The 16,520-nt window shown below is 46.3% G+C and overlaps 1 pseudogene; it reads right to left on the reverse strand.

The window, feature by feature from the left end:
* Window positions 1-13,269: 13,269 nt before the first annotated feature.
* On the reverse strand, window positions 13,270-16,474 carry LOC119623538 (uncharacterized; annotated as a pseudogene).
* Window positions 16,475-16,520: the final 46 nt, after the last annotated feature.

Raw genomic sequence — 16,520 nt, forward strand, 5'->3', positions numbered from 1 at the left:
TTCTTATCCACCCTTTTTTTTTTTTTTTTTCCTGAGACGGAGTCTTGCCCTGTCACTCAGGCTGGAGTGCAGTGGCGTGGTCTTGACTCACTTAAATCTCCGCCTCCCAGGTTCAAGCAATTCTCCTGCCTCAGCCTCCCAAGTAGCTGGGATTACAGGTGCCCACCACCACACCCGGCTAATTTTTTTTTTTGTTTTTGTTTTTGTTTTTTTTTTGAGGCGGAGTCTCACTCTGTCACCCAGGCTGGAGTGCAGTGGCCGGATCTCAGCTCACTGCAAGCTCCGCCTCCCGGGTTCACGCCATTCTCCTGCCTCAGCCTCCCGGGTAGCTGGGACTACAGGCGCCCGCCACCTCGCCTGGCTAGTTTTTTGTATTTTTTAGTAGAGACGGGGTTTCACTGTGTTAGCCAGGATGGTCTCGATCTCCTGACCTCGTGATCCTCCCGTCTCAGCCTCCCAAAGTGCTGGGATTACAGGCTTGAGCCACCACGCCCGGCCTAATTTTTGTATTTTTAGTAGAGATGTGGCTTCCCCATGTTGGTCAGGCTGGTCTTGAACCCCTGACCTTGTGATCTGCCCACCTTGGCCTCCCAGAGGGGTCGGATTACAGGCCTGAGCCACTGTGCTTGGCCTCTCCACTCTTTTTAAATGGAGGGGAGTAAGGGTTGCTTTAAGTTAGGAGGGACTCCTGTGTACCCAACCCATTTGTATAAATTTCTTCCTTCAGAGTTCTTCAAATCAGCATCACCATTGTTAAAGGCCTCCCACATGGTAATAATTGTGCTACAGGGTTTTTCAAACATGAAGTTTATGTTTGTCTGAATTAACTTTCTTCCTGTGGCACAAAGGGGGCATAGGTGTTTTCACCAATTATGAAGCGGGTTCACTGTGCAATGGCTACCAACTTTTCTGAGTACAATGAGACCAAACACATTCATACATAAATTCCATGAAGTGAATTTATTACTTACAAATAGCAAACAAAAGACAACAGAAGCCTAGGATTCAATATGAACCACTACCACGAGATCAGGAAGGCTACCCAGAGCAGATGGATGGAGTTTTGACTGTAAACCCTTCACTTGCACTACAACTGAGGGACCCCAGAAAGCAGCCCACCTTGGGTTTTCTCCCACGATGTGGTTACTGGACACAAGCGTTAAAGACCGTTCTGTTTCGAGCAGGGACTCTAACAGAGCCTGAGCTGTTCTAATGTCACCTGAATATCAGGATATTGCCTTCCCGGCATATCATACAGTTATCTTGAGAATTACCAGTAGGAAAGGGAGGAAAATGGCCCTGCACCCTTAAAACTGAAGGATCAGGATATTTGTTGTGACAGAGGCACAGACAGTAGCAACAGAGTGTTCTTGTGAGCCATCTACTAGTTCTCTTGACCAGAGCATGGCAGCTCACCTCTTTTCTCTTTCCTTTCAATGGAAACTGTTTCAGAATATTTTGACTATTTTGAGTTTCTACATCTACAGAGTTGAGGCACATGATTGCTGGCAGTGTACACTCTCTGCATGGTTACAAGAAAGAGTTCAGGAGCCCATCAAGCCACATTGGAGGAGACCACCTAATCCTCCAGAGAGTGCCACTCCATCTTCCTGGGGTTAGCTCCACATGCAGTAAGGCCATTATGTCTAAGGCCGGCAAGACTTGCAGTCCGAAGATTCGACTTTTGACATGCTGATAAGCAGCAGTGATAAGAAAAGCCCACACACTGGCTAGGAATTTTTCAATGCAAGCAGCTGAGATGCTTCTTCATATGCTTCGGTAGGGGCTAATATCAAACTCTTTCTTCCCATTTTCTTTACTCATTAGTGCCTGAACCATGAGGCACCATAGATGTACACTTCATCAGGAGGGTGTAGGGGACAGTGGCAAGGGGAACAGCAGCACAAGAAACAAACAAGGCCACTACTTCTGCCTACATAATAACTATTGTCTTGGAGTGTACAATAATTAATTATGTTCAATGGCTGCCCTCAGCATACAGGGATGGTGACCAGTGTAGATGCAGGGACTACAGAGATACAGCCTGATTCTTGCTAATTAGGACTTAAGTGTTGGCTTATGTGCTGCGCTTCTGTGCATTAATAAGCCAGGGCCTCCAAACTGCCTGCTAAGCACAGGCCAAATGTCATGCTGGGGTGCAATTAAACATTCATGTGTAGGAGATGAGAGCATTTTAGTGTGGGAGAAGATGACAACACCTGAAGACCACAAAACACTGTGCAGAACAAAGGGAAGGCCCATCGTCAACTCACGGTTCTGACTCAGGTGACTGCTGATGTGTTACGGAACCATCAGCAGACAGCAGGTAGGTCAAGTTGAGCAGGTGTCCTGCATGAGGGCTGGTCCATTCCATTTGTGTTGTCAATTGTTTCAATAACGTCTCATGCACCCCACTGGTGAGGAAGGAATTCGCACCCTACATTTACTGGCACCGTTAAACACCGTTAAACATAACATCTATTACTAAACAGATAAACCAAACATCAGTTATTAATTACATATAGCAGAAAGGTGTAAGTTCCCACAGGCCCAAACAGGGATTAACTTGGGAGCAGAGAGTGGTGTAGCATTAAAAAAGTAAGGATGTTCTTTTTTTTTTTTTTTTTTTTTTTTTTTTTTTTTTTTTTTTGGAGACATAATCTCACTCTGTCACCCTTGCTGGAGCACAGTGGTGTGATCTCGGCTCACTGCAAGCTCTGTCTCCCGGGTTCATGCCCTTCTCCTGCCTCAGCCTCGCTAGAAGCTGGGACTACAGGCACCCACCACCACGCACGGCTAATTTTTTGTATTTTTAGTAGAGATGGGGTTTCACCGTGTTAGCCAGGATGGTCTCGATCTCCTGACCTCGTGATTCACCCGCCTCGGTCTCCCTAAGTGCTGGGATTACTGGCGTGAGCCACCGCACCAGGCCGAAGATGTTCCTTTGTTCCTACAGGAGTATGTGATTGGTTTATCTGTTGGCTGGTAGGGAATTGAATCATGAGACACTGACTCATAAGACTGTAATATTCTAAAATACAATATATAAACTATCATACCATAATGGTGTAATACGATCTTCTACAATACCAAAGACATCGATGAAAAGCCCAATGTTATATGTGACTGAGAGACTGAATGCTTCCTCCCTCAGATTGGTTACAACGTATCGTCCTATGACAGTCCTCTCTCCTTCATTCAAAGTGAACGATCCAAATAACAGACAGAAATAATAAAGAATAAAGGGCAACAGATGCAAAGAACTCACGAGATGATACTCTATGGTAAACTTTATGTACTTAGGAATTAATACCAACTCAGTATTAGCAAAAAACAAACATCTTTACATCAAGAGTAGTTTTTCCTTTAATGAAGAAAGGTGAAATGTGTATAATGGACAAGGGATAATCAAAATTTGCCAAATGAGGCTAGTAAGACTATCCCGACAATTCACAATCATTATTCACTGGTCCATTTATCACAAGGCAATACATACAAATGAAACTTACCTGGCCGGGAGTGGTGGCTCATGCCTGTAATCCCAGCACATTGGGAGGCCAAGCCGGGCAAATCATGAGGTCGGGAGTTCAAGACCAGCCTAGCCAACATGGCGAAACCCTGTCTCTACTAAAAATACAAAGAATTAGCTGGACGTAGTGGTGTGCGCTTGTAGTCCCAGGTACTCGGGAGGCTGAGGCAGGAGAATCGCTTAAACCCAGGAGGTGGAGGTTGCAGTGAGCCGAGATCACACCACTGCACTCCAGCCTGGGCAACAGAGTGAGACTCCATCTCAAAAAAAGATAATAATGAAATAAAAAAATTAAACTTACCTGCATATTAGAAAAACATCAAAATTCAACCATGAATCCAGCACATTATCAAATCAATAGACAAGAATTCTACCAACAAACAGTATCATTATCTATGAAACTCAAGTACTACTGCTTAAAGAGCATTTACAGAACTCTCACCTCAAGCTTTCCCTGCAAAACAAGGTGAAATGCATTCTCAAGACTCTTTAAGAATGAGCCACTGATAAAAACAATATACTTGTAACTTGTGTAATATTTCATACGTTTTTTTCAAACACTGCACAATAATTAATTTGCATCAGGCTTTCCAAATTAGAAAAGCTTCACTTATAGAACTTCTTTCCAGTGGGAGTTTTCACATGACTTTTCAAGTAAATGTGAAAACTGAAAATATTCTTGCAGTTTCTAAACTATTAGAGTCTTAATCCTGTGTACGTTCTTGTATTTACAAGGTCCAGCCAGCTACAGTGTGCATTTTCATATGTCCTTGAGTGGGGATGAGAGAAATGAAACGTTCCCACATTCTGGACATTCATAGGGTTTTTCTCAGGACTGAGCTGATGTCTTCAAAGGGAACTAACACAACTGAAGGCCTTACCACAAATTTAAATTCAAAAGGCTTTTCTCCACTCCGAGTCCTCCCAAATCTTCAAAAACAGGAAAATCTGAAGGTTTGACCACATTTCCTACATTCTTAAGGTTTCTCTGCAGTGTGAGCCTTTTCATGTTTATGAGGGAATGAGAAAGTGTAAATGTTTTACCACATTTCTTACATTCAAGGGGCTTTATTTATTTATTTATTTATTTTGAGATGGAGTCTCACTCTGTCGCCAGGCTGGAGTGCAGTGGCACAATCTTGGCTCACTGAAACCTCTGCCTCCTGGGTTCAAGTGATTCTCCTGCCTCAGCCTCCTGAGTAGCTGGGATTACAACCATATGCTGCCACACCCAGCTAATTTTTGTATTTTTAGTAGAGATGAGATTTCATCATGTTGGCCAGGATGGTCTCGATCTCCTGACCTCGTGATCTGCATGCACAGGGCTTTCCCCCAACCCCCCGTTGGTTTTTATGTCCTTGAAAAAGAACTAAGACAACTGAAATGTGCCACCATGCACAGCTAATTATTTTTATTTATTTGTTTTGAGACGGAGTCTTGCTCTGTTGCCCAGGCTGGAGTGCACTGGTGCGATCTAGGCTCACTGCAAGCTCCGCCTCCCGGGTTCACCCCATTCTCCTGTCTCAGCCTCCCTAGTAGCTGGCGTGAGCCACCGTGCCCGGCATTATTTTATTTTTTGTAGAGACGGGGTTTCACCATGAGGCCCAGGTTGTTTCACATTGTTTTAATCCAGGCTGGTTATAAACTCCTGGGCTCAAGCAATACACACTCCTTGGCCTCCCAAAGTGCTGGGATTATAGGCTGAGTCACTACACCCAGCCTCTATATCATGACTTCTTTCATGGCGAGTAAGGTGACTGGAATGAATGTAGGCTTTACCGCATCTCTTACATTCATAGAGTTTTTCTCCAGTACGAATTCTTCCGTGGAGGTGAAGGGAACTGAGGCGACTGAAGGCTTGGTCACATTGTTTACATTCATAGGCTTTCTCTCCAGTATGAGTACTTCTATGGTTACAAAGGGAACTCAAACCACTAAAGGCTTTGCCACATTGTTTACATTCATAGGGTCTCTCTCCAGTATGAATGCCTCCATAGTAACCAAGGGAAGTGGAACAGCTGAAGGCTTTATCACATTTGGTACATGGATAGGGTCTTTCTCCAGTGTGAGTCCTTTCATGAGTCTTAAAAGAACAAGAAAATCGGAATGTTTTTCCACATTCCTTATTTTCATAGGGTTTCTCTCCAGTGTGAGTTCGTTCATGTATTAGACAAAACCGGAAACAGTGAACGCTTTACCACATTGCTTACATTTGTAGGGTTTTTGTCCTGTGTGAGTTCTCTGATGTCTTTCAAATGAATTGAGAAAATAAAAAGCTTTTCCACATATCGTACACGTATAACTGGATTTCCACTGTCCGATATCATGTGTCTTCTAACACCTGGAACAGAAACCAAGAATTTGCCACACTGTTCACATTTATATTGCTTCTCTCCATATGGTTTGTATCCTGAGTGAGCTAGGATGTGCCTATTAAGGAGGGAATGATGTACAAAGACTTTTCCACAAATACTGCATTCACATTGTTTCAATTTAGGAGAAATGCTCTCATTCAGATCAAGCTTTTGTATTTGGCTGACAACTGTCCATACTGACTACCGTCTTTGCTTTCACACAGTCTCTGTATCATTTGATTTCTGTAAAAAAAAAAAAAAAAAAAAAAAAAAAAAAAAAAAAAATTGACAAGCACATTATTATTGCTTGGTTTAATAACTTTCTACTTATTAAGAGGTCTTTGACTTACACTGCTACCAATACCAAGGGAAATGCTTTTTTTTTTTTTTTTTGCCATGACTGAATTATTTGAAAGTAAATGGGTTACTACTAAAAACACCGCTACCACCTGCATGGCTATGACCAAATTAGTAACATTCATGTACACAATTTTGTAGTACTATTTTCAAGTAAACTGTTTTCCAAACACTGACTGCTACACTGAAGCACATTACATTTTGGGTGAATTTTTTCTAAAAAGAAATAACTTTCAAGTGACTCTTATTTGTTTTGATCGCTTGTTTTTAAGTTCATGACAAGCTAAGATTCCTTCAGAGGACTTTATTTCCTCTTCTCAGTGCAAATTATCTTAACTCTTTCCCAGATTTTTCAAAGTGATCTTCAATACTCTGGTCTTTCCATTTGTTTCCTAAAATGCAGACCCACAAAATTATCACAAATTATTACAAACTATAGAAACATTACTAGATTTAATGTTTATTGTACACAGTGCCATGCCTGATTTCTTCACCAAATCATTCCCTTGCCCCATTCCAAATCATAAATAGCACTGATGATAGGGAAATAGTTCTGTAATTAAGTGAAATGTTTTGTCATTCTCACCTACAGAAGCCAGGTTCCTGCAGGTTTCCTGCATCACTTCTCTGCAGAGATTCTTCTGAGAAGGATCTAGCAAAGCCCATTCCTCCTGGGTAAAGTTCACAGCCACATCCTCAAAAGCTGCGGAGTCCTAGAACATTCCACACATGTAGATAGATGGATGGGTGAGACTGACAGCACTGGGAATCTGTACTCAATCCATAAGCTGTTTACATGATTCTAAAATTTCCAAGCATTTATTCTGTGCCTTGATTGTCACAACTCTTACTCTGTTCACACATACTCCCTCCCACACAGCAGTACTAATGCTAGAATTGGACTATTCAAAAAGGCAACAGCAAAGTAGAAACACCCATCTTATTAGAGAATCCAGGGAGTAAGATGTGCTGCTAGGAGTTACCTTTTAACTTCACTTTGTACATTTCTAGTATCTGTCATAATAAAGTCCTACCTGATGTGCATAAGGGAGTTAATATTATCAGTCCTGAGACTACTTATTCTTAAAAACGCCTGCTCGCAAAGTTCCATCTTTGTTTGTATTAGTAACTTACATTTTGAAAGGGATTCCACCAACCCAAGTAATAAGAATGACTCACTGCATCTAAATGGCTTATGCAATATATTTGCCAAAACTTTTTCTGCTGAAGGTGTATTATTTTGTGTCACTGCAGTGGTTCTTAGGGAACCAGACACCAAGACACTGTCTGAACACTAAGTGTTCAATGAGTTTCCCTGGTAGACAATATTTTACACGTGCTGTCACTTGTTAACTGGGGAGTTGAGCCCATTCCATGTGATTACACCAAGACAGAGTAGGCTCATTAAATTTAATTGAGTAGTAAATAAAACCAATAATTGATATTTGACAATACTAATAGAACAATTTAAAAAATTTCTATTGCACAATGTCAAGGCAGAAAGGAATAAGAGGAAATACGACACATGTTTTTTAAAATGACATTAATGTCATCACTTCCAGTTGCTATTCCTATGAAATCACATAAATTCCCAACTCAGGTTGTTTTTAGGCAAGGAAAACTATTTTTTTCATAAGTAGTAAAAATGACAAATGTCTAATGATTTTTAGTCATCTAAAAAAAAGAGTGATGGCTTGTCTAACATACTTCTAAGATTTTCAAACGAAAATATTCAGGACAGCACAGTATTAGCAGAGAGATGAGCAAGCAGACCAAGGGAAAAAAAAGTGTTAATGACCCAGCATTTATATGGAAAGTTGAGGAATGATAGAGTAGGCACTGTAGAATAGAAAAAGAAATCACATGCACTTCAAAATATGAGGCAAACCAGGCTGGCATCTACTTGGGAAAATGCATTGCATTCTTCTCTATTCCGTGAGCCATAATCAACTTATTATCCATTCGAATATGAAAGATAAAACCAGAACACTTTCAGAAGTTACAGGAAGATTTTTTTAAATGAAGGATTAGGCAGAATTTCTTTTATGTAAGAAAACAGCGATAAAGGAACAGACAAACTCAAACATATTAAAATTTAGGGAATAAAAAGAAAATACAATGGGCAGGGCATGGTGGCTCATGCCTATAATCCCAGCAGCTTGGGAGGCTGAGGAGGGCGATCACCTGAGGTCAGGAGGTTGAGATCAGCCTGGCCAACATATCAAAACCCCGTCTCTTTGTTGTTTGTTTGTTTATTTGTTTGTTTTTTGAGACGGAGTCTCCCATTGTCGCTTGGGCTGGGGTGCAATGGCAACATCTTGGCTCACTGCAACCTCCACCTCCCGGGTTCAAGCAATTCTCTTGCCTCAGCCTCCCGAGTAGCTGGGATTACAGGTGCCTGCCACCAGGCTCAGCGAATTTTTTTGTATATTTTGTAGAGACAGGGTTTCATCATGTTGGTCAGGCTACTCTGGAACTCCTGACCTGATGATCGGCCCACCTTGGCCTCTCAAAGGGCTGGGATTACAGACCTGAGCCACTGTGTCAGGCCTAAAAACCCGTGTTTACTGAAAATACAAAAATTAGCTGGGTGTGGTAGTGGGTGCCTATAATCCCAGATACTCGGGAGGCTGACACAGGAGAATCACTTGAACCCGGGAGGCGGAGGTTGCAGTAAGCGGAGATGGCGCCACTGCACTTCAGCCGGGCTACAGAGCAAGACAGTGTCTCCAAAAAAAAAAAAAAAAAAAAAAAACCTTCGAATATCCAGATAAGAGGATACAAATGTGTCCACTGTCATAAATTCTTCACCATGCTACAAGAAGGAAACTGACATTTTGGTGAATCTTTGTAAATCATCAATTTATCTATCACACTTTTATTTCACCAGTAACATTGACAAAGCTAAGTCCTACAATTCCATTTGAAATTACCCTTAAAAAGAACAGACCTTTAAAACTTACTACACTCACTCTGGGGAAGAAATAAATATGAATTTTTAGCAAATAAAATACACCATTTTACCTTGCCTTTTTGTAAATAGTATGTTTATCTTTCAAGTTGTACTGAGAAAATGTATCTTACAGTCAATGAAAAACTGAAACACAAATAAGAGGACAAGCCTATTCAAGGTAACAAACTCAGGGAGAGGCAGTGCTGACTCCAACACAGACCTTTGTAAGTGTCACAGCAGGCCATTCTATCCCTCGGGACACCCATCCTGTTCAGTAAAGTGCTCAGTGATCACGTAGGAGGCACTGGCACTGCTCTTTGTCCTCCTGTGCGCCTTCAGTGCATTTTAATGTTCAGGTTGTTGCACATCCTCTCTGGGGTGGGTTTTCCTTGTCCTTTGGGACAGTTTTTCTCTCTTCACAAGTCTGAGACAATCTAGAGCGCAGAAACCATTTCTGCCTTTTCCTCTCAATATCACCATCCCATTGGCAGACCATCAATGTGTCTCCGAGGAATAAAAACTCCGGCTGGAGGAACAGTTTTCATGACCTAGTTTTAATCACATTATGTTGTATTGTCCATTCATTTTAATGTCCTAAAATTTTAATAACCCTAAGGGGTCACCATTTTAGATGAAACTATACCAGGAGATTCCTCTAAGGCCAAGAGCATCCAGCTACTCCCCTGAGAGACACTACCCCCTACCTCAGGCTGTCCTTGGCGATGAGATGACCCCGGGCTGATACTCACTAGACCCTCCAAAAGACACCCATAGTGGGTATCCTGGGTCATTCCCAAACAGTTCTAAAATGCCAGGAGTAGGAAAAGACAGGAGGGTGGCTGAGGACACAGCATCCTGTAAAGTTTTCATGGGGGGACCTCAACCTAAAGACATTTTGGTAATATGCACACTTGGGAAAGACGAAAAGAAGAGAGGCACAAGATTATTTTTTATAGTAGAGTGTCAGATGATTTATTCTCCGCTTTCCTCTCATGTAAAATGTTTGGAAACAGAAAAATATTTTGGCCAATGTGGCTCACGCCTGTATTCCCAGCGCTTTAGGAGGCCGAAGTGGGCGATCAGTTAAGATCAGGAGTTCAAAACTAACCTAACCAACATGGCAAAACCCTGTCTCTACGAAAAATACAAAAATTAGTTGGACGTGGTGGTGGGCTCTTATATGCCCAGCAACTTGGGAGGCTGAGGCAGGAGAATTGCTTGAACCTGGGAGTCAGAGGCTGCAGTGAGCTGAGACTGTGCCATTACACTCCTGCCTAGCGACAGGATGAGACTCCGTCTCAACAACGACAACAACAACAACAAAATATATATATATATAAACACATTTAAAATTACTACATGTAGATATTTGAAGTCATGGGACTGACTGTAGGTAGAAACAAGAGAAGGCAAGGAAAGTTTTTATATTTATATTTATATATAATTATATAAAATTAATATACATAATTATAATATATAAATATACCATATAGGCTGTGCACAGTGGCTTACACCTGTAATCCCAGCAATTTGGGAGGCCGAGGTGGGCAGATCACCTGAGGTCAGGACTTCGAGACTAGCCTGACCAACATGGAGAAATCCCATCTCTACTAAAGATACAAAAATTAGCCAGATGTGGTGGTGCGTGTCTTTAATCCCAGCTACTCAGGAGACTGAAGCAGGAAAATCACTTGAACCTGGGAAGTGGAGGTTGCGGTGAGCCCAGATTGCATCATTGCACTCCAGCCTGGGTGACAAGGGTTAAACTCCATCTCAAAATAAATCAATCAATAAATAAAACAAGAAATATATATTTATGTCTAAATATATAATTATAATACATAAATGTGTATATACATACATTTATTATAAATTTATTAATATATGAAATATATTTATTTCTGAGACAGGGTCTGGCTCTGTCACCCAGGCTGGAGTGCAGTGGCACTATCATAGCTCATTGGAGCCTTGAACAGATGGCTCAAGCGATCCTCCCACCTCAGCCTCCTGAGTGGTTAGGATTGCATGCACACAACACCATGCGTAGCTAATTTTAAAATTTTTTGTAGAGACAGGGTCTTCCTTTTTTGCCTAAGCTGGTCTTGAAATCCTGGGCTCAAGTGATCTTCCTGCCTCAGGCTTCCAATGTGTTAGACGTGGGCCACTGCATCTGGTCTAACGCATTTTTTAATTTGGGAGTTTATGTTATTTAAGATTTTGAAGTACTGAATGTGTTGAACAACCAACTTGCAGAATTCCCGAACAATGGACGGTCAGCTCTCATGTCCTGGTTCAAATCGTCCCAGCACACCAAGGCTAGAAACCTTTCGGCCAACTTCCACTTATATCTCCTGGGGCGGGACAATGTCACTTGGCCAATCCCCACTAAGAGGGACTCTAGAAAGGCAAGAAACTATTCTGTTCTCTATAATGGAACGTGACCAGGGAGGAGGCAGTTGGGAGGGCCAGCTGGGCCCTCCAACCAGCAGCGTCCACCATCGACCCACTGCCCTAGAACTACACCGTGCTGGGCATTTGGGGCACTGTTATGAGCAAGAGTTCCCATTTTTCTTCTCATGGGACCTTCATGCTAGTGGCAAGAGATAATTTTTTTTTTTTTTTTTTTTTTGAGACAGAGTTTTGTTCTTGTCACTTAGGCTGGAGTGCAATGGTGTCATCTCGGCTCACTGCAACCTCTGCCTCCTGGATTCAAGCAATTCTCCTGCCTCAGCCTTCCGAGTAGCTGGGATTACCGGATTGCACCACCACGTCTAGCTAATGTTTGTATTTTTAGTAGAGATGGGGTTTCACCATGTTGGCCAGGCTGGTCTGGAACTCCTGAGCCACTGCACCCAGTCAAGAGGGAGATTTTCAATCAATAAGTAGAATTGTGATGAATGCCAGAAAGAAGAATGTGTGTGATCAGGAGGGGACTTAAGTTATTGTCTCATATTTTAACACTTTCACAGGCAATAACTAAATACTTAGAAGCTTAAAACAACACACATCTTTAAGCCAATTTTGGCAAGCTAGGAGTTGAGCACATTTTAGCGGGTCCTGTGCTTGGGATCTCACGCTAAGCAGCTGGGATGCATCCTCATCTGAGGCTCCACCAGGGCAGAATCCATTTCCAGGTCCGTTGAGGTTTTTGGCAGAATTCATTTCCTCGGACCCGCTTGGCAAGGGCCCAGCTTTTTGCTTCCTTGCCTACGGAGCCCCTCCAAAGGTATTTTCTCAGCACAGCATCTACCTCCTGCAGCGCCTGCAGGTGGAACTTTTCTCTCTAGTGTGTGCAGGTGATGCGCCGTGACAGTGACATCCCATTGCTTTTGCCAGGCTCTATGGGTTAGAAGCCAGTCACCGGTTTTGCTCGTACCCAAGGTCAGGAAGACTATGCAAGGGCGTAGGTCATTGAGGGATCATAGGGTGTGGCTGCCACCACTGAACTTGGTGAGACTTTAAGGGTTGGTAGGAGCTGGCCAGGTACAGGGGTGAGGGTGTGTCAGGCAGGGGTGAGGGCATGGAGGGGGATGCAGTGGCCTGCACCCTGGAATGTCCTTTCACTCCCTGAGGTTTTGTTCTCCTGATCCCTGAGTACATCCCAGAACACGGTGGGGCCCTAGCAGGGGAGAGGTAGGGAAGCATGTGTTGTTCATCCGGGGACCTTGTTAGGCAAATCAGATTAGGGGCCAGGCTTTCAGTGGTGGGTGCGAGTGTGGGAGTGATGAGTGTGCGGGTGTGTGTGGGAAGAACGATGGGGATGGGGTCAGCCCCAGCCACCATGAAGACCTTAACTGTGCATCCACCATCCCAGCAACCTCCCTGAGTGAGTGTCTTTAGGGTGCTGGTCTTGTTTTACACGTGGAAGTGAATCAGAGTGGGACACTGCCTTGCCTTAGAGAGGTCACACTTCTTCTCCTTCTCCTCCTCGTCCTCCTCCTCCCCCTCCTCCTCCTCTTCCTCCTCCTCCTCCTCCTCCTCCTCCTCCTCCTCCTCCTCCTCCTCCTCCTCCTCCTCCTCCTCCTCCTCCTTCTTCTTCTTCTTCTTCTTCTTCTTCTTCTTCTTCTTCTTCTTCTTCTTCTTTTTTAAATTTGTGACAGAGTCTCACTCTGTTACCCAGGCTGGAGTTCAGTGGTGTGACCTTGGCTCACTGCAACGTCTGCCTCCCAGATTCAAGCAATTTTCCTGCCTCAGCCTCCTGGGTAGGGTAGCTGGGATGATAGGCACGCATTACCATGTCTGGCTAATTGTTGTATTTTAGTTTCACCATATTGGCTTGGCTGGTCCCAGTCTCCTGGCCTCAAGCGATCTGCCCGCCTCAGCCTCCCAAAGTGCTGTGACTACAGGTGTAAGCCACCACACCAGGCGAGAGGTCACACTTCATGCCAAGTGGGTGGCAGCCACTCAGACAGCACCGTAGCTGGTGCTGGGAGTGAGAGGTGCTCAGCGTCCTAGGAAGGCAGAGGGCTGCATGAGATGTTGGGGGAGGAAGGACTGGAGGAGGATTTGAGATTTTCACCTGAGCAACTGGGTGGATGGAGGGGCTGTTTACAGAGAATCACAAGAATGTGGATGAGCAGGTTAGGGCACTAATAAACCACTCTGTTTTGGTCCACGGAAAATTTGAGATGCTTCCCTCTGTCCAGCTGGGGCTTTGGGAAAGGTCAGGGTTGGCATCTGACTGGGATGGATGTTTGGCAGGGAGCAGAGTATGTGGATGGTTTGTGAAGCCCGGAAGGGCATGAGATTTCCTGTAGCAGCGTCCACTGCAAATGGAAGGACATTTGGCCTGAGCCCAGACATATACAAGTTGGGCAGAGAAGGGGGTGGGTTCTTGGTACCCACAGAGGAAGCAGCTATGGAAGTACAGGAAAACCAAGGGTGTGGGGGCACATGATGCAGGAAGCTCAAATAAGATGAGGAAAGAGGTTTTAAAGACGATCAGGGCTGGAGACAGTGGTTCATGCCTGTAATCCTAAGACTTTGGGAGGCTGAGATGAGAGGATAGCTTGAGGCCAGGAGTTTGAGACCACCCTGGGCAATATAAGGAGACCCCATTTCTATAAATAAATAAATACCATTGGTACTTGGCATTTCAGGCGGGGAACAGCAAACACATGAAAGCTCTGAGGCAGGAAAGGGTAGTGATTAGTGCTCGCTCCTGGTTCCTTTATCAGACCTTAAAGAGATGCAGAGACATTTCAGGTACTCCTTGGCCGAGCTCCTTCAGGGAAAGCCTAAGTTCGCTTCTACTTCCCATCTATTAATTTTTTTTTTTTTTTTTTTTTTTTTTGGAGACAGTCTCACTCTGTCGCCCAGGCTGGAGCGCATGCAGTGGCACCATCTCAGCTCACTGCAACCTCCACCTCCCGGGTTCAAACGATTCTCCTGCCTCAGCCTTCCCAGTAGCTGGGACCACAGGTACGCGCCACCACGATCGGCTAAGTTTTTGTATTTTTGGCAGAAATGGGGTTTCATCTTGTTGGCCAGGCTGGTTTCGAACTCCTGGCCTCAAGTGATCCACCTGCCTCGGCCCCACAAAGTGCTGGGATTACAGGCGGGAGCCACCGCGCCCTGCCCTACTTCACTCCTACTTCACTCCTAACGCCCACCATACGTGCTTTCTAATGTTTGCTGAATGACAAGGTGAACGAGTGAATGGGACTACGTGACTTCGGGCAGCAGGCAATCGTATTTCTTGGACCTCAGTTTCACTTTTTGTAAAGCAAGCCTATCTCTCGCTCTCTGCCCTAAAAGCCTGAGTTCTAGGCTTGAGATGAGCGCGTCCTGTAGAGCAGACTCCAGGTGGACGTTGAGCTGGGTCTCTAGGAGGCCAGCTCTTGGGTCCGGTCCTCCCGCGATATCCGGCACGCCCAGTCCCAGCGCCGCCCCGCCCAACCTCCCTTTGTTCCCCCAGGCCCCGCCCTCTCCGCGCGGATCGCTCCCCATTGGCCGGGGGACGGGCCCTGGGCACCCGGCTCCGCTGGGGGCGGGGCGGCGGGCGGCGGGCGGGGCCGTGTGCACCTGCACGGTGTGTGTCCCGGCCGCAGCCCCGCGCCAGCTGCAGCTCCTTGATCTGAGCCGGATCCTGAGCGGGGAACACGGGCTGAAGCGGCGGGGGCGGCCCCGCACCGGGGCTCTATTGTTGAGGCTGCCGCGGCTCTGTGGGCTGCTCAGCTGCGCTCCAGTCGGCCCAGGCGCCGCGGCGAGGAACGAGCGCTGCGAGGCGGCTGCCTGAGGTGAGATGGCGCGACGGGCGACGGGGTCTCCTGACCGGGTTGGGGTCTCTGCCCCGGGCGTGGCGGCTCCGAGCTCGGCTCCTCAGGGTCCGAGGTCGGGATCCGGGGTCCTTGCGCCTGGGCTGTGTCTTGGCCTCGGGTGGCACCGGGGGCTTCGCTCCTGCTGCGATACCGCGTGGGCCCGCGCGGGGGTGCCGGTCGCCCTGCGGGTGGGGGCAGGTCCCCATTGCTCCCCGGCTCCCCGCATCTGCCGCGGAGGGGACTGCATGGACCCGGGCGCTGGCTTCTGCCCGCTCCCCCGCTGCGTGGCTGGTCCCCGCGTGCGGCAGAGGGAGCCCTGCGAGGACCCACTCGTGGGGCGGGGTCCGGGTCACCGCGAGTGGGAGACTCCGCCGTCCTCCCCGCCCTCTCTCGCAGCGAGACCGCTTCGCTAGACTCACCGAGGGGACTGAGCGGACCCTCCGACTAGGGAGTCCGTGACTCTGGGTGGGGCCTCTTTCCCGACGCCGCATGACGGCTTCCTGAGTGTTTTGTCACCTATATAGGTGGCTGCGTGGACCCGCTCACGTGAGTACTGGCCGCCCTGTTAGTGGGGCTGTGCGCCGCCCCGTGGCTCTTCTGGGTCGACCCCGCCTGGGACGCGCGTGTATGGGGGTCCGTGCGCGGGGAGCGCGGTTGGTGGGGGCGCACTGCCCCTGCCGCATGGTTTATCCTCTCACTTGCCCGGCGGGAGGAAGCGAGAGGCGCGGGCCGGGAGTTGTCGCGCAGCGGCCGCACCGACCTCTGCCCTGGCCAGCGGGTCCCGGGGGGCGAGGGGCTGTCACCGCACGTCCCACCGCCGCACTTCCTCCTCTGGCCCCGAACTGGGCTCTGATTGGAGGGAGCAGGGCCCTTCTGCCCCGCGCTTCTTGATTTCTTCCGTTAGTAATGGGAAGAAAAAAAATCTGGAAAGCCAGATTGAACTTTGTAGCTCTCAGCGCTTGGAGAGTGGAAGAAACTCTCCCAAGAATTTGGCCGGCTGGAAAATGCGTTTCAAGCAGGAGCATCCACACCCACGGAAGGAGGCCAAGACAGTTACAGTTAGAGGT

This window comes from Chlorocebus sabaeus, unplaced genomic scaffold, assembly GCF_047675955.1.
Source record: "Chlorocebus sabaeus isolate Y175 unplaced genomic scaffold, mChlSab1.0.hap1 unalloc_scaffold_496, whole genome shotgun sequence".
NCBI lineage: Eukaryota > Metazoa > Chordata > Mammalia > Primates > Cercopithecidae > Chlorocebus > Chlorocebus sabaeus.